Below are 25263 nucleotides of genomic sequence, written 5' to 3'. Positions count from 1 at the left end.
TGCTGATGTGTGTGGGTGTGTAGACAGATAGATAGTATGAAAGCATCAAGCAACATTTATCTTACCTAATTTTAAGCCTACGTGAGTATATTGTCTTTAGGCATAAAATTATAACAAAGGAAAAAAGGAAATTTGTTGTAAAAAATAAATTGTTTGACTCCTCTACAGATTTGGGAAGCTGACCAATGAAAGTCCTATGTTTAACAGAAAATGGAGAATTCTGTTTTTGGTTTTTTTTTAAGGCAGGGAAGCTGAAAAAAACAGGATGACTTTACTGACACTATAAGCATTCCAATTTAAACTGATAAAAGTTAAAATAAGTGACATGGATTAGCCAGAAGGAAGAAAAGCAGACATTTAGCATAGAAGAATGAAATGTGAAATTTGAAAATAAGATGGCAGGATCTGCGATTCCCTTCCTCAAAATAAATTGATCTGCTGCTAAACTGCAGCCTTTGTGCTAACCCTAACCCGTTCACAACTTTTCACTTTTGTGGGCTCAGGGGGGAGAAACACATACACACTTCTTTATTTTGGAGCCGTATTACTCCAAATAGTTAGATGGTTAGATCTGAGAGCGGAAAGAGCATACATACATATATTTATATAGCAAAAAGGCTGGGGAGGATTAATCCAGTGAACACATGCGATAGACAAAAGAGTTAGAAAACTGGGAGTATCCACATTTCATCTGAACTTCTACTGTATAAAGAACACGATTCTTGCGCTTACAATGTCGCATGAAACCTGGAAAGGTGACAAAAGGGCCTTCAAGCCTTCACAATCCTACTTACAAGAGAAGGGACTCTGTGGAGAACCCATCAGAAGAGGGTTTTCGGCAGACAACAAAATTAATAATAATAAAAAGAAAGTGACAGATTCCCTGACCTGATCCGAACATCCACTTACCATGAATGTCTTAAAGCATTCTGAACAGAACCCCCCAGAGCTAAAATAGTTTCATCAACTTTCTTTTTTAAACAAAAGAAGCAAAGAAAACATGGTTGACATTTCCCCCTTAATTATTTTTGTTTAAAAAATTAAAATAAGGTACGTTTTTCACAAAAGAGATTCCAAGTATAAAATATCTATAGGGTTGCAAAGCAAGTATTACGACATAAATATATATCGATATATTTCTATCTAGAGCCCTCACCCACCTTTCTAAACTCGGCTCCAGTTCCCCTTAAAACTGCTGCCTGCTCCAACGTGGAGCCCTGCTTAACTACAGAATGACAAGTAACATCTGTTTGTATAGAAGCCAACATCGTCCTCGGCAAAAAAATTTTTTGGCTTGGTTTCTTTATATTTTTCCCCTTCGCGCGCTCTCTATGGAGAGCTTTTCCTTTTTACTTTTTAAATGCAGAGTAAGTTTTTGAAAGTCTCTTCAGTGAAGCAGTAACTGTTTCCCTTGAGTCATTTCAAGATATAGCATTTCTAGAGTACTGCATTTCCTACACCCAATTCAGATTTATCCCCTACAGTATTAATACAGTAATATGGAACATTTTTTTTCTTCACACACACACACACACAAACCACCACGCAACATACCTTCATCACTATCAGGCCACTCCCTCCTAGAGAGGTTTATTCTTCAGTTGTCAAGTTTAAAAAAATGTGGGAAGGGGGAGAGGAGAAAAAAATGGGAGGGGTTTGGGAGAGACAATCTTGCCCCCAAACGATTCTCTTTTGTTGTACAAGTTCTGTTCTAAAAATAATAATTTTAAAAATCAGACAAGCCCAAATACATGCCCAATTGCTTAACTGACGACAGGCTGTTGCTGATTCTATAGCACTCCGAGAAAGAGAGAAAGAAAAGGGGGGGAAATATTCCAAATGCCAAGATGGAAACAACTGGAAACAACCCAACTCTGTAGTGGTTTCTTTGAATGAAAAAGTACTGAATGCGCGCCCCCCATTTTCCCAGGGAAAAAATCTCTCCAACAACTAATTTAATCCAGTAATTGAACAAAAGAACATGGGAGTAGGTGGAAAATGAAGCTGTTGCAAAACTAAAGGAATGTTTTATTAAATGGGTGGTTTAAGGGAGACTCACATACACACAGACACATACACACCTCCCCAAGAACATTTTTAAAAAGATGTCAGACAAGTTGCTAAGGAGACTTGTACAAACTCTCAACACCAGCACATTTCTTTGCCCTTTCCCCCCTATATTCCATCTTGTATTCTGATCACGCTCCACTGCGACACCGCAGCACCAATCCATTGCATTAATCTTGGCCTTTAACGTGCTGACTGGCAAAGCAAACTGTGAGTATATATCATCTTTCAAACTTAACAAGTTAAGAGAGAGACATGTACAAAAAGGGAGAAGTATGGGGGGGAAGGTGGAAGAAGGGGAGGAGACTGCTTAATTTTGAATATTAGAAAATTTAAGAAGCCAACTTAATAAGGGAATAACAAGGAAGTGTTACACCGGCATATGCTGAAATCTTCCCTAAGCTTCTCTCTGTCTCCCTCTCTGTCTCCCTCCTTATAACAAGATCCCACATTCCCTGGCAGATGTTTAAAGCAATAGAATCGCTGCCAGTTCTAACAATGTAGAACCCAGCCTATACCTCTAGCATTTCTGTACCGTGAAATGCATCTCCTCCTCCAAGTACAGTAAGGGTGAATGTTATAGTTTGTGTGTGTGTGTACACACACACACACACACACACACATACACACACACTACAAGAACCGAACGGCTTTTCCTTTTCTAGCGTTAAGAGGCATAAGTTGCTCTGTACAACAGAGGGAGGGAGGGAGGGGAGGGGAGAGGATTTACCGTAAAAATCAAAGAGTACAGAGTCCAAAAAAATGCAGCTATGGATATTTCAGTGGCAGGGCATTGATGCTTTGTCAGACAAACCTTTCCTCTCCTTGTTAAACACCTTCAGCAATAGGAATATCAATGCCAGAAAAAGGATAAACAGTTGGATTTCTTTTTTCTTTTTAATATGAACGTCCGGGGCTGAAATTAACATTTTCTTTCAGTCCACACTCACAGCCAGCTTCTCCTTTCTTTCAGCTCCCCCTCCCCTTCTTTCTTAACCATGTTGTGTGTCAGGAATTCTTAATTTCCCCTTTCAGCTGTATCGAATGGGAAAGTGGCACCGTATGTGATCCAGGAGTAACTACATAGCCAAAGGTTCGCTGTAAAAAATAAAATAAAATGCTTCCCCCTCCTCCCAGCAATTCTTTTCACCTTCCAAGAAGTTAGTGTTTCAAACTCAATCAATGAAGATCTATTTCAGCATGATTGTCCTGTGTTTTTATAATACTGTATGCTCAAAAGTTTGACTGAACAGAATCCCTCATATCTTCCAAATACAAAACAACACTTAATCACATATTCCTTTTTGGCTGAACATCTTACCAGATCAAGCAACACAAAAAGAGGCTGTATAAGGTCAACAGTCCACTTCCCATAGTGGCCAACCCCATATGTCCACTAAGCCTTCACGTAAGGCTTAAAGACAAGAACCCTCTTCCATGGTTGCTTCCCATTATCTGGTATTCAGAGGTATACTGCCTTTGAACATGAAGGTTCACAGGAAATTGCCTGTGATCAGGGGCGTAGCTACTATTGGGCGACTGGGTTCAAAGAACCCGGGCCGCCGCCCCTCAGGGGCAGCACCTCGCGGCCCTGACACACACACCCCACGTCTGATGTCAGATGCTGGGGGGCTAATTTAGCTCTCGAACGGGGCTGCACAGCCCCATTCAGGAGTTAAATGGCCCGCAGCCAGCAGCCGATCTTCCCTGCCTTAAAGGCAGGGAGAGCTGCTTCTGCCTGCACTGCGAATGCAGCACTGGCCCTGATCTAGCTTCTGAATGGGACCGCACGGCCCCATTCAGGAGTTAGATGGCCAGCGGCCAAGACAGGCTTTCCTTGCCTTTAAGGCAGGGAAGAGCCACTCCTGGCTGCACTGCAAATGCATGGCCCCGTTCAGGATCCAGACCATGCCCCCCGCATCTGATATCTGATGTGGGGTGTGGCTAACCCCCGCGTCTGATGTCAGAAGCAGGGGGCGCTGTGAGTGGGGCCACTGTCATGGCTGGACACGGGCTGTTGCTGGTCTGGTTCCGCTACTGCCTGTTACCATTCCATTGGTCCATGTAGCTCAGTATCATCTACACTGACTAGCAATGACTCTTAGCATTCCAGACTTGGAAATGCAGGAGGCTGAACCTGCAATTTCTGATTGCAAAGGCAGGCACCCTACCACTGAACCACCCTTTATTATGGCCATCTTGGCTAACAGTCACTGTCCTTTCTGCCACCATGACCAAGTTCTAGCTTTCCACCATCCTTTAAAGCAATAGAAGAAAAAGGCTCTCAATAAGCATTAGGGAGCGTCCAGACCAGCACCCTTATCACATTTCATACCAAGTTTTGTCCCTCACAACTCCACTACTAATCTGCATAGAATTCACATTCATATCTAGATCTTTCTGTTGCCATTGCAGGTTTTGTTGTAGTTATCTGACATGCCAGAAAATAAATGGGATGGCAAAGAAATACATTCCCAGGGCATGATCCATAGCAATTATATGCATCTACAAGTGTTATATTCATGATAATCTTACACAAGGATGTTATGTTACATTGAGGTACTTTCCAGGCACAAATTTTGCAGTATTTAAGGAGTATCTTCAAGGGAGCAGAATCCTTTTCCCACAGCTCTATTAGAGGGTCTCCCATCCTTCCACTTTTGGAAACGTATTTCCTGCACAGAATTAATCTCCATAGAGAAAAATAGCAAAATATGAAGGAAAGTATGTCATGGTCCAGAACCTGGAGGGCCCGTGAGATATTCTCTTTAGATTGTCCTGGGAATCAGCCCCTACTGTACCAAATCCCTACTAATGATAGAGAGACTTCTCTGGGGATTAAAACCCCTTTGTCACTACCCCCTGGGAATATCTCTCTTCTGATATTCTCAGATACCACCACCTCCTCTGCAGAGACTTCCTCAGCTCCTGACATTGACCTTTGGTAGCAGGCATGTCAGGAAACTCATCCGAATTGCTATAGAGCAGGGGGTTCCTGGCCTTTTTAAACAAGTATACCACTTCTGCTGCAGACCTTCAGCCAAATTTCCCATGGAGATTTTGTGTGTGTGTGTGTGTGTGTGTGTGTGCGCGCGCGCGCGCGCACGCGCACACACACACACACACACACACACACACACACACACACACACACACTTAAATATTACAGTTAGGGTGACAGCCACTCTCCCACTTCCATCCAAAGAACAGAACACAGCCACAATCAATATAGTTATCTGCTTGTAACAAGGGAGTTATTAAAGGTTCCCACAACCACAATTACGCTTCATCTACCCACAACCAAAGATGAATATTTACATACCACTTTCGAACAAAGGCAGAGGCAAAGGAAACAAGGAGGAAGTTGGTAGAGGAGGGCACAGAGAGCACTCTGGAGCAGATATGAGGGCAGTGGACGACTGGAGGAGATATAGGGTAGCGGACAGGAGCAGGGAGCTCGATCCATCTTTTAGCTGAGTCCCTACTGAGTACTAGGGATGTGCATGGAACCGAGCAGGGGTTGCTCAAGGGGTTGGGGGGGTGCCACTTTAAGGGCAGGGGAGGGTCACTTACCCCTCCCCCCAGCTCCTCCCCCACCGGCACTCATTTTCCATAAAAGCCTTTGGGGCGGCAGTGTAACTCCCTGTCGCCCCTTCCCCCTCTTCAGACAGAAGTGGCTGGAAGTTCCGGGTGCATGTGCGCACCCAGTACTTCCGTACTGGTACTGTCCCATTCTTGGACAGATCTTGACCCACTGCCTTAACTCTCCATTGCATGGCAACCCCTCAAGCTCCATAGCCTTTTATAGGAGCGAGTGAAACACTGAAGAATAGAATTGTTCCTACAAGCCCAGACTTCCTGTCCAGGCTAAACAAGAACACCACCTGGAAGCAGCTAGTCAAGGAAAGAAAGCAGAATCAGTCTTCACCATATTTGATCTCCCAGAGTCTCAGCATTATAATAGAGTCCCGCCTACTTCCAACACCACATGTACTAACAGAATCAGGAAATGGTCTGAAGTCATTCAATAAACCCTCTGAAGCTCCTACACATATATGCACGTTAGTAAAAACTGAATGTGAAATTGAGGATGTGCCCAGAGAATGGTTGGAAGGTATGTCAAACAGTTCTATTGCTGAAGCGAAGCAGATCTGGCCATATAAGTTGCTTCAAGGAGAGGCCACCTGGGAACCAGATGTAAGCTGCTCTAAATACCTTAGAGGAAAAGCAGGGTAAATACATCCCCCGCCCCTCGTGTATTCAATTTTTTGGGCGGGGCTGCTTTTGTAGAGAAATACTATATGAATTTAATTTGTAATGCATGAATGAAGAACGCATATGTGTTCCAGTGTGCTGTTGTCCACATCATAATGAGAAGTGGCTAGAAAGCTTGAAGTCATAAGAACAGCTCTGCTGGATCAGGCCCAAGGCCTATCTAGTCCAGCACCCTGTTTCACACAGTCCCAACAGATGCCTCTGGGGAGCCCACCAGCAAGAGAAGAGGGCATCCCCCTCTCCTGCTGTTGCTCCCCTGAAACTGTCGTTCAAAAGCATCTTGTCTGTGAGGCTAGAGGTGAAATGCCTTGTGTTACTAGTAGCATTCTGATTACTATTCCACCAAGAAAGCACTTCTCAACCATCTCTGGATTGATTCTCAGATTTCCTAAGAAAATTAAAAGAAAGAATAATAGGGAAGAATTGAAGGCAATTGGAGGGAGTATTTCTAGTGAATGTGCTGGGGTGTGTCCAACTGCAATTAATGTCAAAAGCAGGCTTGTCTGAAAAAAACCAATTAATATTCATTTGTGTTATGTGCATAAATACTGAGAAGCTAGTAAGGAGTCACTGGCCACAAAGACTCACATCAGCCCTTCTCATGTTTGGCATCTTATTGGATAAAATGTTTTGTAACTGTTGAAGATGGGCAGTAAATTTTAAACATGCAAAAATACAGCATTTAAGAACCCATCTTCCCTCAGGGTATGTAAAGAAACTTTGCTTTTATTGTAACTCTCCAGCCTCTTTCAAAATTTTGCAGAAATTTCACCTGAGGAGAAATTATCAAATTCACTTCAAATTCCAATATAGGCAAAATGTAATGGTAATTTAGGGGTACGCAGAACACACACACACACACACCTTGAGAAGTTTTGTTAATCTTTCAGAATTATGAATCTTTCATTAATTATGGTCAGCAGGAGTACAGCTCAGGTGAGGGTGGAGAGATCTCTGAGGTGAGGAGGCTGTGGTGGGTCTGTCAGCGGCTGGAGGGGAATGAGCGGCCATGACTGTGGCGGCAGCAAGGAAGGGCCCGGTCTACTGCTGCTGCTGCTGTTCCTGTGGGGAGGAGCAAGAGTGAGGCTTGGGTGAAGGTGGGGAGGTCTCTGGGGAGAGGGGGCTGTAGCTTGGCCGACAGGTGCCAGTAACGCTGCAGCTCTACGACCAAGAGTGGTGAGGGGGATGGAGTAAAGAGATGGAGCAGTGACCAAGAGGGGTGAGGGAGATGGAAGCAATGGGATGAAGGAGCAGCAGGAGTGCAGCTCAGGTGAGGGTGGAGAGATCTCTGAGGTGAGGAGGCTGTGGTGGGGGGTGAGGGGAGCCATCCAGTACTAGCGTGCAGATGCTCTGCACGGGTTAAGTTAGTTTATTAATATTCCACCTTTCTTCCATTACATTCAAGGTATCATACATTGGGTTCCCAGGTAGTCAGTCATCCAGGTTGACCACACCCATTGGGTTCCCAGGTGACCAGACCTAAATACGCCTATTTTCAGCAATGTTGCTGAATCATCAGGCCTTGTTCTCAGTTTGCCTTTTTAAAAATCCTGTTTTGCCTCAGCAATGTAATCTATAACATTTTATCCAAGCTTGGGAATCTGGCATGTCCTCTACCAAACTTACCACTTGGTAGATCCTTCCAGATTGTGGTGTTCCCATTGCTAAAAAGTGAGTCTGGCAGGTACCTAACAGTGTTCTCCTTACCCTTCTTCCAGAAATCTGCTTCTTGGACCCATGCACCTGAAACAAACCACATGTACTGTGTTAATGAAACCCACTTAGTCTACAAGATAATTTTAGGCAAGAGAGAGTGATAAAGAGGAAGAGTTCATTCAAAAGGCATTGCTCATTTTCCAAACCTGATATTGCACAAGAGTACTTACAAGAGTTGCAGATGGTAGGCACCATTCCAGAAAAGGTTTTCCACCTTCTGACACACAAAAAGGAATGCCTCTCCCAAGAAGATGCTTCCTCTGACATAAGCATGCATCATCTGAAAACAAAAACAGCATCCATTGGGCTTCGGAACTGTTGGTTTTATTCATGTTATTACTCACATTTATATCCTGCCCTGGCTCCAGTCCCAGACAACGTTCATTGGGTTACCCCTTTTAATTCTCACAATAACCTTATGAGATATGTTTGAGAGCTCGTGGCTAATCCAGTTTTATGGCTGAGTGGGGATTCAGACCAGAATCTTCCCTAATCCAAGTCTCCACACCACATAGATTCTCTGCAAATGTATGCAAATTTAATCAATTAGTTCATGCAGACTCATATGATCAGTTGACTAAGACTTCTTTAACTGAGTGATCGTACTAGTGACAAATTTGGCTGGTTTTAAATCAACTTGATGTGTGCATTTTAAAAAAAAAAATACTGGAGCTAGTGTTAAGCCACAAACTTATAACTACAAGCATTTAAATGATTAAGCATATGCAAATAAGCAATGCACAAGAATTCCCCCTCCCTCTCTGTCTCTAGAGCAGCGTCAAGGAGTCCAGCGGTGGCAGCAGGGATCAACCTGAGAAGTTGGGGGAAAACAGAGCTCCTCTCGCTTCCCTCCTTCAGCTTCTCTGCTCAAACGAGACAGCAGGGGCCTCACCGCAGTGTAGCTTTTGGCTTCATGTCCCTCTGTAGCAGACAGTGCCTCAGCTCAGCTTGCAAAATCTAGGTCACCTGAATGTGTGCCTGCCTGCGCTTCATAAATGATACCTCCCAGCGGCTTCTCGTGCACCAGCATTGGGTTGGGAATGACTCAGGGGGGGAAAAAACCTTGCAAAAGCTTGTAGTCTGGGGCTAGCCTGGCACAGTCTATGGAAGTGTGTGTGTGTGTGTGTGTGTGTGTGTGTGTGTGTGTGTCTGTGGAGGAAGAGAGGTGGTTGTATGCTGTTGGCAAGGTAGTTCATGCTTCTCTCTGCAGAGTCGAAAGAAAGGAACAGATCATCCATTATTGGCAATCAGGGAATCGCTCCATGGAGAATACACTTTAAGTTTGTAATCAGAAGGGAAGAATATTGATTCCTCTGTCGGCTGCCAGAAGCAGAGATTGGAAGCCCATAAGTAGGGCTGTTTGTGCTTGCTCTGATTCTTCACAAGTGCAGAAAAGCTACAGAAAGCCACAGTGTGCCAAATTATCTTGAAGGGCTGCACACAGGGGCGTAACTATAACAGGGCAAAGGGAGACAGTTGTCTGGGGGCCCACGGCCTTGGGCCCCCCCCGAGGCAAGTCACATGACTGACTCCCCCAGCTGCGCACCCGCCCGGGCTACCTTCAGTTGTATTCATCCTCCGAAATTGATGTGTGTGTTAAGACCTGGAGCTACCAGAACAGCATGTCTTTCTCTAGTACTATTAAATGACTTGCATTGTCCACAATTTACAAAATTATAATTTAGGATGATGTTCTATTGTGGCACATAGGGGAGATATAAAAGTTGTACTATGCTTTTTGTTACCACTATTCAGCCTCATTTAAGATTTCTTTACTTCATACACTGAGCTTCAGTGGGGGGGGGGGGTTTAAAATCTTGTCTCTGGGCCCACACCAACCTTGCTATGCCCCTGGCTGCACACATCTGAATATGGCCCACTCCAGCCTCTGCAGCACTCAGGGGTGTGTCTGCACCACCAGATAGTCGCATAATATGTACCAGCAGCAGCCTTTGTAGCCTGAAACAGTCAGTGCTGCTCCCCCAAGGCCTCACCGAGAGCTCCACATGTTCAGCAGGACCTCCTTTGTTGTGTCTCCACAACTGTTCAGCTAGCTTCCAAAAGAGGCAAACCTGGCCACTTCCCCTAGTCATTAATTATTATTTTTCTGTTCTGCAAAACTTTAGAGAGGGGAATTGTTAGCTGATCCTGACTTTTGGAAGATTACTTAAAATCCTGTTTATATGTGATCATATTGCTTTTATTTCTGTCTCTTTATGGTTTGTAGTTTTCTAATATATTGTTCTGCGTGCTAAGTATATTAAAGGGAGATTATACTTTTTAACAATAAAAACACTTCTACATAAATGATTACCTTTTATCCCTGCAGGACTTTTGAGGTGGGCACCTGAGAGATTCCCTACTTCCACGTCCACCTGGATGGACACTGAGATCACATTCAGAAGCTCTTCTTGGGGTTCTATCAGAGGTGAAGTGCGTAGCAACCAGGGAGAGGGCCTTCTCTGTGGTGGCTCCCCTTCTGATGAACATTGCTCCCTGAAAAGTAGACCTAGCCATCTGCTTTCATATCATTCTGGTGCCAGGTGAAGACCTTTTTATTCTTCCAGGCTTTTAAAACTGCTCTTACAATGGTTTTCTGTTGCATTCTTATCTGATTGTTCTGTGTTTATGATTGGTTTATACAATTTTTAGTCTTAACCTTGTGAGCTGCCCTGGAAGCACTGTTGTGCTGAATACAAATTCATCCATTCATCCCATAAACAAATACTGAAATGCCCTCATGTATTTTATACAACCTAGCAAAGTTATCAGCATTTATGAGTGCACATAGTTTTCTGAGTGCCAACTTCAGGGAAGGGTTGTAGCTCAGTGGTAGAGTACCTGTTCTGCAAGCAGAAAATCCCAGTACAATCTCTGGCAGCACCTCTGCGTCATGACACCGCAGTCCCTACGTGGACAACAGGGTGCTGTTCACATTTCCAATGCCTTGTATTGAATTTAATTGCTGCAATATAGAGCTAGGACGTCGTATATCCGGCATGACAAAGTTGCTGTTTTTTCGGGTCGTTAGTTGCTGCGAGACTGATCCCCCTGCTGTTCACGTTTTGAATGTGACTTGCCCGAACGGAGGCATTTTGCTGCTGCTGAGCAGCCAGTCTCCCAGCAGAAGCACCCAGCAGAAGGCTCCAGATTCAATCCCTGGTCTCTCTAGGGTACATGTCAGATATGTTTATTTTTTAAAAACCCAAAACCACTTCTCAAGAGATCAAATTATCCAATGATATCAGTGAATAGTTTAAAGTTTCAGGAATACAAGAGGGACAGAATCTCTCAATTTTTAGGGTTTTTTTCTCCATGTAACTGATCTCTCCTGCTGACTGACATCTGTGGAGACCTTTGCTCATATTGATGTGATATTCTGTTTCGTAAACATGGATTTCTAGACTTGGGTAAATGCCAAACTAGACAAAATGTGGAAAACTGCACCCACATCTCATCCAGTTTGGCCCTAAGAGTTTGGCAGCAAAGGCCCAGCTCCAGTTATTGACTCACTGTTTTGAGAAGCCAAAAATATGAGACACTTTCGGCATGAGATACTCATCATGTGCGTGCTGAAGGCATCAAGACAGCAACTCTGTCCTTGTCTTACACAGCTTTGGCAAAGCTGGCTTATAGCTTTTGGAAAGGTATCTCACTTAGCTTTCCCAAAGGCAAAATCTCTACCCTTCCAGTGTGGCTACCATATCTAGCCAATTAATTGGTTGGACTCATCGATTAAAAATGATTTGATTAATCAAAAAGTTGCATCCTCGATTAATCAGGCAAGTACTTGCCAAAGTACTTGCAAAACAGATGGCTGGCATCTTAGAAGATGCTGTAGCTCAGTGGTAGAGCAACTGCTTTGCAGAAGGTCCCAGGTTCAATTCCTGGTATCTCAAGGTAAGGCTGGGAAAGACTCTTTCCCGAAACTGTGGAGAGCTGCTGCCAGTGTAGACAATACTAAGCTAGACAAACCAATGGTCCACCATAAGGCAGCTTTATGTATGCCTTCTCTCTCATATAAGAGGGAGTGCTTCTAAGATGCCCCCAGCTAGAACACAGGAATGCATCTCGAATCACATAATATTCAATCCAATGGTACCTTGGAGGTCTTCCAGTCCAACCTGCTCCATATAGGAAACTGCTGTAGCATCCCTAACAGGTGGCTGTCCAGCCTCTGTACGCAAACCTTCAATGAAGGGGAAACTGCCACGGCATGAGGCAGACAGTTCCACTGTGAAACAGTTCTTACCGTTAGGATAACCCCGCAGTCTAGCCTGAGTCTGCTTCCTTGTAATTTCAGCCCACTGGGTCTAGTCCTGCCTTCAGGAGCAACAAAGAACAAGTCTGCTCCTCCTTCTAGGTGGCAGACCTTCAGAGAGCTAAAGAGAACTACCATCTCTCTCCTTAGTCTTCTGCTCCTGAGGCTAAACATACCCGGTTCCTTAAACCACTTCTTTTAGGACTTAGGTTTCCTGAAAATGTGGAATGGTTTGCTACAGAATCAGTTTTAGTCTAGGGTGATAACATTTAATCAATCTAACCCATTGGTTTTTTAAAGAACTTTTAAAAAAGGTGCCCTGTTAATTGAGCAACAGAATTTTTTAAAGAACATATTTTTAATACATGTACTTCTAAAATTGCAGATATCAAGTACCATCTCAGAACAGCCATTCCCTTTTCTCTCACTCACAGGAGAGAATGCTTCTTCTAAGATGATTCCTGATATTATGTCACCTAAAAACAAAACTATGCTCTTTACTTCAGACCAATTATTTTCACAGATACATTAATCAAGTACAACCTAGATAATCCATCAGTTAAGATTGCTTTAAATGGGCATTAGTCCTCCCCTGTGACATATTCTGCTTGTGTCAGGTAGCTTTTCTTTCTGTCTGCAGCAAACCACATTGGTGGCAAAGAGGTCACCACAATGTACCACATGCCCACAACGTGCAATTGTGCATACAAGGATATTGTGAAACTGGACTTCCTCTGTGGAACTGATAGAGCATCATCTGGAGGACCCCCTTTAAGAGGCTACCTCCTGCCATACCCCATAAGAAGTAATGGGTCCTTTAGAGATTAACGGTGGCTGTTATGACCTCAGAACCTCACCAAAATAATAGCAGCAAAGTCAGGAAGCAAGGTTATCATGCACATTTTCTGCAAAACCTGGGGGAAATTAAAGGCTCAATTGCTCTCAGACCTACTATTGCTGGAAATGTCTCCACAGAATAAATTGACTCAGTATCCTGAGAAATTCAGACAAGCAAAATTTAGGATCTTGCTACTGCTCTCATCTTGGTTTGAAACTCCCATGGGTATTGCTTTTTCCCAGTTTCAAACTCAACTTGGTATTCATGAGGGCTAGGGACTTTAAAGGATTCTCAGGATCCTAATGATGAGCAGTGCAAGATCTGCACACTGTGCATTCTGCCCACTGCAATCCAGCCTATTCAAATGCCATCATAGCCTTTCCCCCAAGATATGAATGAAACTGAAGAATATGACATGCTGAAAATTCACCAAGACCTCACTTCTGTTGCATCAAATTTGTTCCAGGATAGGGTGCGGTTGTACTTCCTCCCACATTCGCTGACAGTGGTGACTCACAGATCCACAGCAAAGGCAGGGAGGAACTTTCCTGAAACTTTAAAGGAACAGCGGAAGCAAGGCCTCCTTACCCCAATAGCTTTCACTTTCAGGGAATATGGTTCTAATCAATTTCCGTCTCCGAGAGCGCTGCTGGATTTTTGTGAATCTCTGCTCATTTGACAAGTGAGCATTATATTTGCAAGTTGATCGGCAAGCCAAAACATGCTCTCGCTCATTCATAACACTGAACTCTTCTGCGTTAAACAGCCGATTAGTGTGAATGGAGTGGGTGTGGAACTTCCTTGAAATCTTCCAGAGACCTGTCAAAGCAAAGCTACCGCCACACAGTTCTCGCCGTGAAGCACAGAGATCACAGGTGTAACTGAAATGTGCTCTTTCATGCAGAAATTGGAGCAGGATCTGCTTGTAATATGCAAAGAGTTGTTTTGGTTTAAGAAGTGAGTATGCAGTGATCTAACCCTTTGTCTTTCCGGTTATCCAAATTCCTCTTATGGCATATTGAATATGCAAGAACGGCAGTGCACAAGAGACTTCTTCTAATAACTCAACTATTTATTGCTCATACTTCATTGGAAAGGTCTTCCGAAAACTGCATTTGGTGTAATGGCAACTAGTGTAATGGCAACTGCTACTAGTCCATCTGAGCCTCAGGAGTGTACAGACTCCTGTGGAGATGATAAAGGCTCACGCAGACCTCTGCTGCATAAGTGAAACTGTTTCATTCAATCTTCCACATAGCATGAGTTAGGGGGGAAATTTAATTGGGGGAAAGACATGAGGGGAAGGATTAAAGACCCCTTTCCCCAAGTGCCGCTGCTCTGATCAAAGTGGAAGCCCCCCATGGCTGCTTTGAAGTTAAAAATAAAAGGTTGGGAGACCCAATCATGGATCAGCTACATCACATCTGTTCAGGCCCTTAAAGTAGAACTAGAAGAGGTGTTCTCCAGGGCAAACATCTGTCCAAATTTCACGGGATCTATGATGAAAGCAGAGGTCAATGTCCGAATTTCTTTGGCACCACTGCCTTTGTTACATGGCAGCGATGGCCGCCATTTTCTCCCAGGATGTGGCAATGCTAAATGATCACCTAGCATCACTTGGAGAGGCACTCAGGGGGCAAATGGTGGCCACCAAGTGGTTGCTGCTTAAGATGCACTGCATCAGGAAGTTCACCCCCTATTCCTAAAATTCACCCCATCTCTGAAAAATTGCCAAAATGATCTTCACCTTTCACCATCTGTGAATGAGGCTGCAAAAAGTGGAGGGATATTTTGCTCTGGCCCTAGAAAGGGCATGGGTTCTGTCTGTCTGAATTCCTGGCACCTAGGAGTTAACACCTGAACACACACCAGGCATCTCGTGCTGCTTCCAGTGCCCCCCACCAAGATCCTGGGCCCCCCTAAATCAAAGCCCACTGCTCATAACATGGACAGTATAGTAGGGCAAGTTGCAGTGAGAACTCAGGCTATAATAGGAGAGAGTCTGATGAACTCCTCACTTCAGCTCCCTTTTTAACTCTGGAGGAATTCAGATCTTGGCAGGCGGAGCTACAGCTAAGTAACGACACACACACTGTTTCCATTCTCATTACCCCGACGGGCACGAACATTCATTTCTCTATTTGTCTCTGGCTGGCACTCACCGCTGCATTTGGAATGGGCTTCTGCGGTTGCATTGCTGCGAAGTGATCGTGGCTTATGACTCAGGCCGCAAAAGACGCATTTGTAAAACCAAACCCATTGGCGGAGAGGGAAAAACCTCCTGCCTTCTTCACTGGCAAGGGGTGGGGTGAGGGGAGTGAGATGAGGCACAGGTTCCTCTTGTCTGATTCATTTCCTGAAGAAATAAATGCCACACAGAGCAAGTGAGTGATTAATATACAAGCCATGCCTGACGCATACTGGAAGAACAACGCGAGTGATTTTTTTAAAAAATCCAGCATGCAATTAGCTGCTTAGAAAAATAACCTGTTGCCAAAATGTGGGGGCTATTTTAAAGCCAAGATAGTATTTCTTATGAGCAGAGGAATGATTAAAGGCAGCAGTAGATTAAGAAGCAAATCAAGGAGAATTAGAAGGGTCCCGCACCAGCATCTGCCAAAGGGGTGGGATGGTGGGGGGGAGGTTTTCCCTGGATTCACTGCAACTCATCAGGAACACAAGACATATTCAATTCTATTTTCAGATTGTTGCAGTGGAGTAAGGCAATGTAGAGAAAGTGCTCACTGAAATCCAGTGCACTAATTTCCCTGGAATGGGCACACATATAATTTGGCAAAAGAAAATGACTTACAGTAGAAGCTTACTTACTGAAATGGCTTAATGGGAGATCAGAGGCAGGAATGGGCCATAGCTCAGTGGTAAAACACATGCTTTGCATGCAGAAAGGCCCAGGCTCAATTCCCGGCATCTCCAGTTAAACGGATTACAATAGATTACATAGGAAACTACCCTCGACTGAATCAGAGCATTGGATCATCTGGCTCATTATTGTCTGCTCTGACTGGCAGTGGCTCTCTGGGGTTTCAGGCAGGAGATCTCAGCAGGGCAGAGAAAGATCATTGTTGCCTGAGACCTTGAAAAACTGCTGTTAGTTAAGAGACCTGGTTTACACAATTGTTTGAATCAAGGTTTAATGTCGGTTACTGATGTTAGCATGATGGTGTGATCCCATGCCAAGGTGGTTTATAGCTCGAGATGAATCTGAGATTTCTGCCTTGGTGTGGGTTCACACAATCATGCTAATGTCAGTAAGCAACATTAAGCCTAGATTAGAACAATTGTGTGAACCAGGCCAGCATAGACAATGCTCATATAAAGGCAAATGGTCAGTCTGGGTGAGTTTATCTGTTTAGGCGTTTAAATAAGCAGGATGCTGGGCAGGCAGTAGGTCTTAAAACCACATGTCCTTGGTATGATTGGTTGCTTTTAGCCGGGGGAAAAACACCTGGAAAATGTCTGCCATGAAAGCAATGTAAATAAGCATGTGAACATTCTCACAAGAAGCACCCACAAAAAAATTGTCCAAAAAAACTCCAACTTCTTTTGGCAGTACCAGAAATGTTCACAAAATATAGTGAGTTATTTTGGCTTCATCCCAGTGTTGAAAAATGAAGCTCTTTAAGGGAAACCATCCCACAAGCCTTGTGATAGGCCACCTTTCCATTAATGTGTCTAATCCTTTCTCAAAACTATCTTTTCTAGAGATCATCACCAATTCTTCTGGTAATGAGCTCTACAAACTTATGATATACTAGTATTTTTAAGCCCGTTATGATAACGGGCGCTAGCTTTCTATCCCGTCTTTTCTGTCTCTCTCTCTCTCTTTCTGTCTCTTTTTTTCCCCCTTGTCCCCTCTCTCTCTCTCTCTCTTTTTTTTTTTTTGTTGTCTCTGTTTTTGTTCTTCCTTATTTTGCTTATACTTTGGGGGGGGTAGATGAATAACGGCCAAAATGGCCCATGAGAAGGTGGCCGCCCCCGCCTATCGCCCTCCCGCGCACCCAGCTGCCGGAGCCCACCTTACCCGCTCCAGCCCGAAGGAGAAGAGAGGAATTCGGGAACAGAGCTACTCTCTGTGTTAAGCTGCTGCCCATACTGTCGCAATGGACGCAATAGGCGTCCTTTGCGTCCATAGCGACAGTTTGAGCAGTGACTTAGCACAGAGAGGAGCTCTGCTCGTGAGCTCCTCTCTTTTTCCTCGGGCTGGAGCGGGTAAGGTGGTCTTCCGCAGCTGGGTGGGCGGGAGGGCGATAGGCGGGGGCGGCGACCTTCTCATGGGCCATTTTGGCCCTTAATCTTTTTTGGGGGGGAGCGGGGAAGGTGATTTTGGGCAGCTGGGAGGGCGGGTGAGCAGGCGGGGGCGACGGCTGTGAGCGGGCGGGGGCCTCGTTGGCGGCTTCGCCGCCACCTCGCCCAGCTTCCCTGTCCCCCGTCTCGGTCTTCCCCCGCCGCCATTGTCCTCGCCTTTTTCAGGGCAGCCGCTTCTGGTTGCCTCTGCCTCCTCTCGCCGTGCCGCAGCTCATGGCCGAGGCGGTGGCTGTGCCGCCGCCTCGGCCACTTTCCCCCGCCGCCACACACCGGCTAATGGCCGCCCGTGGCTGTGGGACACTGGTGTCTGCAGTCCTGTGTCCCTTGGGCTCTTCTGGGCCTGCGCTTCGCGCAGGCCCAGAACAGCCCAGGGAGGCAGGGACGCAGATCCCCAACATTCCAAAGCCATGGCCACTCACTTAGCCTTTTATTATATAGGATTGTTTGAAGAAGAGTTTCCTTTTGATTGTCCCGAACCTGCTATCCATCAATATCACTGGACAACTCCAAGTTCTAATACGATGGGAGAAAAACTTATTTCTCCATGTTGGGCACCACTTTATAAACCTCTACCATTGGCCTCCTTTGTAATCTTTTCTCTAAAAGAAACGAGGGATACAATAGAGGTTTATAAAATCTGATCATATGCAGGGATGGCTGGAAAGGAGAAAAGGTTGCCAGCAGTCTCTTCTTATCTCCATGTGCTTCTTGCAAGCTTTGCAAGGAAAGGGCACTCCTTGAAAAGCTTGCAAGGGCCAGATCGGTCCTGAAGAGCTACTCTGAGGGGGGCATCTTGCCACCCTGCTGGCACCCCATTAATCTGCCACCCGAGGTGTCTGCCTCACCTCACCTCATGAAAGGACTGCCCCATATTATGTAGTAAATCTGATCACATGATTTAAATGGAACCATCACTGTGCAACAACAAAGGACAAAAGTTTTATTTACCACTTCAGGGATTAATGAGAAAATCCAGACATAGTCTTGCTAACATCAGCCGCCATCTCCTGCTTCCTCTATTTAACTTCATATACTGGAATTCCACCAGAAGAGGCAGCCAGAACGTTGATCAGTCACATATTACAGGCCTGTCCCAAATTGGGCACCTGGTCCACCTCAGCCTGGCAAAGGGTCTCAATGCAGGCTTTCAAGTGCATTTTTCTAACTGCTCCATCTCTGGCACGGATCACAGCAAACCTATTGTTCAGCCCAGGTAAAATGACCTGCATTTACTTCACCAGCTCAATGACTTCAAGAGAATGACTGGACTTGAGATAACTTCTGGAAAAATAAGATATCACTTGGGCTGCATTCGTTCTTACTGTGCTTAGATTAAGCTAGCGATCCCAGTGAGCTCTTTGAGAGTGACCTAGTTTTCACTGAGGACGTGAACCTGTCAATGGGCTGTACCACTTCAGAATGAGAGGTGAGGGCTCATGATACAAAATAAAAAAATAAAGACCTGCACATAGCAAAATAGCTTGTCAGGACTAGAACCTCTCCCCGCAACATCTAGTTTTATGCATGGAATTTCTTTGTATGGAAGAGATGCATTCAGTCGCATGATCTTCACCTGCAGCGTGAAGTGCTACAGTTCAGACACAGGGTTGTGATCTCAGTGAGGTCAGACTAGACAAGACTTTCAATCAAAATTCAATCAAATTTCTCCTGTCTAACAAGAATGTGCACACACACCCCAAACTGCATCTGGACCACAGCACTAGAGGAGAGCGTCTAACCTGTTTTTCTAATTTAAACAGGCCCCCTTGAGTTAATGTGTTTGTTTAGAGCACATACTGTATACCCCACTTTTCTCACAGAGACCCAAAGCAGCTTACAATTAAGAACACTTTTGAAGTTTAAACTGATATCTTGTGAGTCCAGTTCTCTCTGCCAGGGCTCTATTTAGTGTTTCTGTAATTCCTGCATTCCTTTTTTAAAGATAGTATTCAAGTAGTTGGTCAAGAGGCTAGGAAGAGTCAAGACCATTGTTGAAGCCTCTGACAGAGAGACAGAGCCATGCTGATTTCCCAGCCTCCGGAAACTTGTGGGGGAGGGGGGTTCCCCCATAGGGAAAATAGAAGCTGCTGAGAGGTAGCTGTGAAACTGGGTAAAAATGTTCCCTCATTCATTGTGGAAACATTGCCCTCATTCTGATTTGGTTTCATGCTGTCCTCATGGAGCCAAAGCTGGTCGGTTACAAGGCACAGTGATGTCATTTTCCTGGTTACATGTTCCCTGATTGGCTGGCTCACATAGCTAGAAAGAAAAGTCATCTCCCCAGCCACACCCCAAATGTGCCATAGTAGATGCTGCTCTGTTATTGGACAGCAAACAAAGACAAAATGGTTCAAAAAAGATGAATGGGGGATCTTCAGAGAACATTTGTGAGGCCCTGAAACTATACTTTTCACACTGAAAAGTTCGCCCATGAAAATCTGGCTCCGGTCCAGGAGTGAAGGAGACAAATGTGGTGCAATGAACACAGTATTAGACATGCAAACCGTGATGCAGATCTTTGGACAGAGCAAAGTAATGTACTTGTGGCCTGGCCTAGCTCATAGAACTGTTGAGAGGAGAAATGAGATTTCAAAAGTACTTTGTACAGCAAAGTGTGCTGCAAAAATGATGAATGATCAACCAGAGCATGTCTTAGCAATCACGTTCCCTCTCCAGAACTCACATAGACAACAACTGCATTTGCAACTTGCAAAGCAAGTCAACCTGCATTTGATCTAAGGAAATGAAGCCAGCTTTCCCAGATCTCTTAAAAACTGTTGATCAAATCAAGAAAGTGGCTATGAAAACTGACTGATCAGGATTTGACCGAAAGACTTCAAGTTGGCATTGAGTTTGCACACAATGCGAATCTATAGGCTACTCTTTAATCTAGTTTCAAAACATATTGCTTAATGTTCCCAAGTCCTGAAAGACATGCCCTGAGGTGATTTAAGTCTGGTGAAAGTCAAGAATTTAATAAATTACCTCCAAGACAATAACACGCTAGAATCACGTCTACTCAAAGGAATGCTACTTGCAGAGTCAGATGGAAGAACACTGCTGCCATTGAATCACAGTCTGCCATATGCACCATAAGTGTTTCTTGAGGGTCTACAATTCAAGTAATATAACTCAGATTGACCTTCTTTACGTGCAGGAGCTTAGAGGGGACCATAAGTGGGGATAACCCTATTGGTTTAAACATGAAAGGCAAAATCCCCCAACCAGTGGATGTCTTAGCAACCACATTTCCTCTCCAGAACTCGGATTGTCAACAGCTGCATTTGCAATTGGCAGTTTGCAAAAGGGGCCAACTTCCATTTGATCGAAGGGCACTGGAGCAGGCTTTTCTACTCTTTCCATTCTTGCAACCAAATATTGACACGTCCATTCATCACTGTTGTGACATTTCCTCTCCTCGTTATAATCTTCTTCGCAAATAACGGCAGCTAATCCAGCCTATATATACCCCACTACCCATGTACTTCTGCACATTGCTAGTAATTCACTGCCCTACAGAGGGGTCAGCAAAAGGTCTATTGGTACAACCTAAATCCCCCACTTCAGCCTGCAAAATGCGGCTCAAGTGTTCCCGAGGTCATCCCTGGGGCTCTCAACACAGACCTGAATCAGACCTTGAATGAAATGTTTCCTAAGGCACCATTTAAAAACTGGCTAGACCCAGAAAGTGGTCTCAACGGTACATGATGTAGTCCATTGTTCAAGCTTAGCCAGTCTCAGCTTGGACAGTCCCTGGAGGGAGGACAGGACCACCTGCAACCCCCAAAGAAAGTGATTTGAGTCTCTTGAAGAAGAAAGAGACGTAAGAATCATCGGATAAAACAAAAAATGCATATAAGCCTACCTTATACCAAGTCAGGCTTATTGAACATCCATCAGTGTGAAAGTCAATTGGGACCAACCAATAGGTTCTACATTCTTGAGGGACTCTCTAGGTATGAATAAATATATAGGTTTATAATCTAAAAGAAAAATATTGTTTTAAGTACTGCTTTGTGACTTACAGAATGTTGAAGGAATAGAGATAACAAAATATGACTCATCTTATCACCTAGAGAAGAAATTCTGGATTCATACTGAATGCCAAAGACATCTGTCATTGCAGCTACCTTTTCTTTCTTTCTTTGCATGAGGAAGTGGGTGGCAGAGACATGCTGCTGTGCTGTCCAGTCACAGCTACACAAAGCTGGATTTTTCTATGGGCAGTTCTCCCTATTTCCCTATGAGAGGGGAAAGTGTCTAAATGAACTTAATGTAGTCAGATCATGCAAGTCTAGGAATTATGTCTATGAGCAAGGGCAGTTGAGTCATAAAACAATGAAGGTGTCTGTTGGAAAAAGAAGGTGGGGGGACATGCAGCGGGAAATGGAATAGGCCTGTTTGAACCCCTTAAAGTTTAAAAATAAATAAATTCTCCCCCTACATTACATTCCCCTTCAAGGCCATCTAGCAATGAAGCAGTGTGGTTCAGGTCCTATCCTGAGCCTTTCAGCACTCCATAGAGCAGTGGGGAAACATTTGGGAAGGAAGGAAAGATCACCTCTGCACGCCCCAAACAGCACCACAGGGCTCCTGTTCTAGGGTGGCTGGAGCCCTGGACAAAAGCAGGGCATATCTAGGGGTGTTCAACAGTGTCCAATGAACAGAAGCCACCACACCCCCAGGAATCCTGCCCACTTACAGCTTGCTGCTCCAGCTGGCCCCCTGCCCTGCTCCCCATCACCCCCCTCTTTGCCTCCTGCCCTTCTGTTCCTCACTGCTGCTGCTGCTGCTCCTCACTCCCACCTCTTGGTAGGCGGTTTGCACAGCGCTGAGGAGGCAGGGGTGTCCCATGGCTTCTCCCCTTGCTGCAACAAGGAGAGAAGACATAGAAACCTTCAGTGCTGTGTGAGTCAGCTAAGCAATGGAAGGCACGCCTGGGCCCCGATGCCTAATCTGGGTGCATGCACGTCCTCTGCTTTGCAGGCGGCTGCACAGTGGTAAGGGGCTCTATGGCTTCTCTTTGTTTGAGTGAGGAGAGAAGCAATGGAAAGCCTTGTGGTGGTGGTTCATGCACCACCACTGCATGAACCAGCTGGTGGGGGTGCGGAGTGGCAGGGACAGGAGAAAGAGATGGAGGAGTAATGGCAGTAGGTAAAAAAAAACAGTTTAAAAATTAAGTATTTTGTTTTTTAAAAAAGATTTACCTCTGGCATTGCAAAAAAATTAAATGGGGACCCCAATGTCCATTTATTGAACACAGCCCCCACCCCGCAGACCTTGATATGCCCCTGGACAGGCAAGACTCCTGTTTGGTGCTGAGGAGAGATTGAAACGTTTTATTGCAGGTCCCACTCATGTGTATTGACTTAGAAACTGGCATTTGTATTTTGTTTGCATAAAAAAGTTTTGTTTTTGTTTTAAGTATCTATATCTTATGGCCTAAATTTATGGGCAAAAATTTCATAAATAGGCCTCGGTGTAGCATCGGAAATGTGCATGATTATAACTTTCATGTGGCCAGATGAGGCATCGGGGGTGGAGGAAAAGGAATTCCATTGAATCCCAAATGGCTAGCATTGTGTCCCAAATTTCTACAAGGTGTGGTTGTATTCCTCCTCCCCCTACCCGAACACCACAGAGCATGCAAGTCAGTGCCATTAGATCGCCACCTAGTGGTGAGAAGGGGAAATGGGGAGAAGCATTTAAATAAACATGGAAGGCCGAACAAAAGTGTCCTCAACCATCACAGTATTCAGACAACCAAGCGTTAGGGTTCCCAGATATGCACTTTTACCCCGGATTTGCAACTATTTAACCACCCCCTTGTAACTATTTCTGTGCTGGAGGGGGTTTCTGGAGTTCCAGTGATCCTGCTGCTGCTGAGTGGCTGAAATCACTCAACAGCCGTTATCCACAAGTAGGCCCACTAGAAACAATGGGCTTACTCATGTGTAATCTTTGCTGTGTGGTGGCAGGGGGAGCTCATTTGTAGGCTGCTGCTGTGCTGGCAATTCCCATCCCATTTCTCCAGCCAAGTGGTGCTGGTGGTTGTTGTTTGCAGCAGCCTGCCTTCTCCTTTTCTTAGTGACTCACTGTGCCCCAAGGAGGGACTTCTCCCGATTGTGTCATGTGTCTCTGTTGCTTTACAGCAAGCAAGCAGTGCGTAGCCAGCAAGCTCCCTGCAGATTAGGACACTTAAGCTTCCTTCTCCTATATGCACCACTGTGGAGGGGAGGCTAGTGTTGAACTGTGGAGAAGGGGTTTCCCTCCCCCCAACCCCCCAAATGAAATTAAAATGCCCCGTTTGCATAGGATTCCATGGGATTCTGTGATTCAGAGGTTATTGGTGTTTGAACTGTGTGGAAAGGATTCTGTGGTAGTTTCCTCCCCCATTGAAAATGAAAAGAAAATGCACCAGTCCCATAGGAGTCTGTGATCCAGTCTGTGTGGGGAAAGGGGTGTGTGAGTTCTCTTTGTTCTCAAATTATCCTGTTTTTAGCAAAGCATGCATATTGTATATCAATCCACATATGTAAATGTTATGCAATTTTTAAATGCAAAATGGTGACTTTTTTGGTGAACAGCACTATTTCAACTTTTTTGGTGACAGATTCCTACTATTTCCAACCACTTGGACCTGGCAACTCTACCAAGCAGACATACATGCCATGAATGCCTATGTGTGGCGGGAGGCATGGGCCCTGGCGGCAAGCCTTGCCCCATCAATCGACTTGGGTTCAACAGACTGTGTGCCTAGGCTTTGTATCCCCAACAGGAAACACAGACTCCACATGTGCACACTTTGTATGCATGGAGGGACCTTGCAGATGGTCTCATGTGCAGGTCATGGGAGGGACTTATCGTTGCAATTCCTGCCATGTCTATTCACTATAACTCATGAAGGTTGTCTGACCAAAGAGTAGTGTTCCAACTTGTGGGGTCTACACTGTTTGTTTTAATTACATCTCAAGGTCTACCAACTGGAGCCAGATGTAAAATGGTGGATCAGAGCAGGCAGAAATGTTGTGAGCTGCCTAAAGGCCAACTGCTATGAGACAGCTATATACATAAAGTTCTTATGTTGTGGGCAATTGACTGAGTCCAGGAATTTGTTTTCAGTGCCAGAGCCGAGCTTTAACACACAAACCAACTCCTGATTTTCCTCCCAAGCTTTCTTAATCCCAGCAGCCTAATTTAAGGAGCGGGGGGGGGGGTGCCTTTTAGTTGTTAGTTGTTGCTATGGGAGTCAGAAACATTTGCTGATCTACTGCAAATCCCCTAGAGATCTAACAGTAGATCCAGATTTCCCTTCTGCCCACCCTGGTCTGAATAAGATAGCAAGATCAATATTTCCAAAATAGAGGCCATTTTTAACAGCTAACAACAGTTTCAGAAAAATGGGTCAAAGTAATAAGGATGAGAAGATTGTACAAGGAGGGGATGGGGACAGGTAAGCAAAGTGCTGCCAGTCTTTCAGCTGATTCTTCACATTGTGCCTATATCCGCAGAGAACAGCCAACCATTATACTTATCACCATTACACGAATGGCTGAGCCGGCTGCTTTTTGCACTTCAGACTATGGTTAAAGGCACATGGGCAGGTCAGACTGTTTCTTTTCCTAGTCAGTTGGCAATTCTAGACTGCCCCCATCCCACTGTGAACTAGAGGGAAAGTAAGCAGATGATGAACTTCTTCTCTTCCACAGAAAGTAATTTGTATTGACTCCTGTTCCTGACTTTCAAGGGGGGGGGGCAAAGAATACTAAAACACTTTGGT

The 25263-nt window shown here is 44.8% G+C and overlaps 2 long non-coding RNA genes across 3 annotated transcripts in view; one reads left to right on the top strand and one right to left on the bottom strand.

Moving 5' to 3' along the window:
* Positions 1–2168: 2168 nt before the first annotated feature.
* LOC128333720 (uncharacterized) lies at positions 2169–14312 on the top strand. Of its 2 annotated transcripts, XR_008311046.1 has the most exons (3): positions 2169–2277; positions 10388–10601; positions 13624–14312. It is a non-coding gene; the product is annotated as an uncharacterized LOC128333720 (long non-coding RNA). The 2 variants fall into 2 exon arrangements; XR_008311045.1 differs by lacking the exon at positions 13624–14312 and having other exon boundaries at positions 10388–10651.
* The window catches only part of LOC128333717 (uncharacterized), a 73650-nt gene continuing 56352 nt past the window's right edge, over positions 7966–25263 (bottom strand). The window contains exons 5-7 of the long non-coding RNA XR_008311041.1: positions 15320–15513; positions 8229–8338; positions 7966–8085 (exon numbers count right to left, since the gene is read on the bottom strand). This is a non-coding gene — a long non-coding RNA (uncharacterized LOC128333717). The remainder of the gene's footprint in view (positions 8086–8228; positions 8339–15319; positions 15514–25263) is intronic.

The sequence above is a fragment of the Hemicordylus capensis genome, chromosome 8, assembly GCF_027244095.1.
Source record: "Hemicordylus capensis ecotype Gifberg chromosome 8, rHemCap1.1.pri, whole genome shotgun sequence".
Taxonomy (NCBI): Eukaryota; Metazoa; Chordata; class Lepidosauria; order Squamata; family Cordylidae; genus Hemicordylus; species Hemicordylus capensis.
Note: the sequence above shows the minus strand (reverse complement) of the source record. Positions and strands in the feature narration are given on the sequence as shown.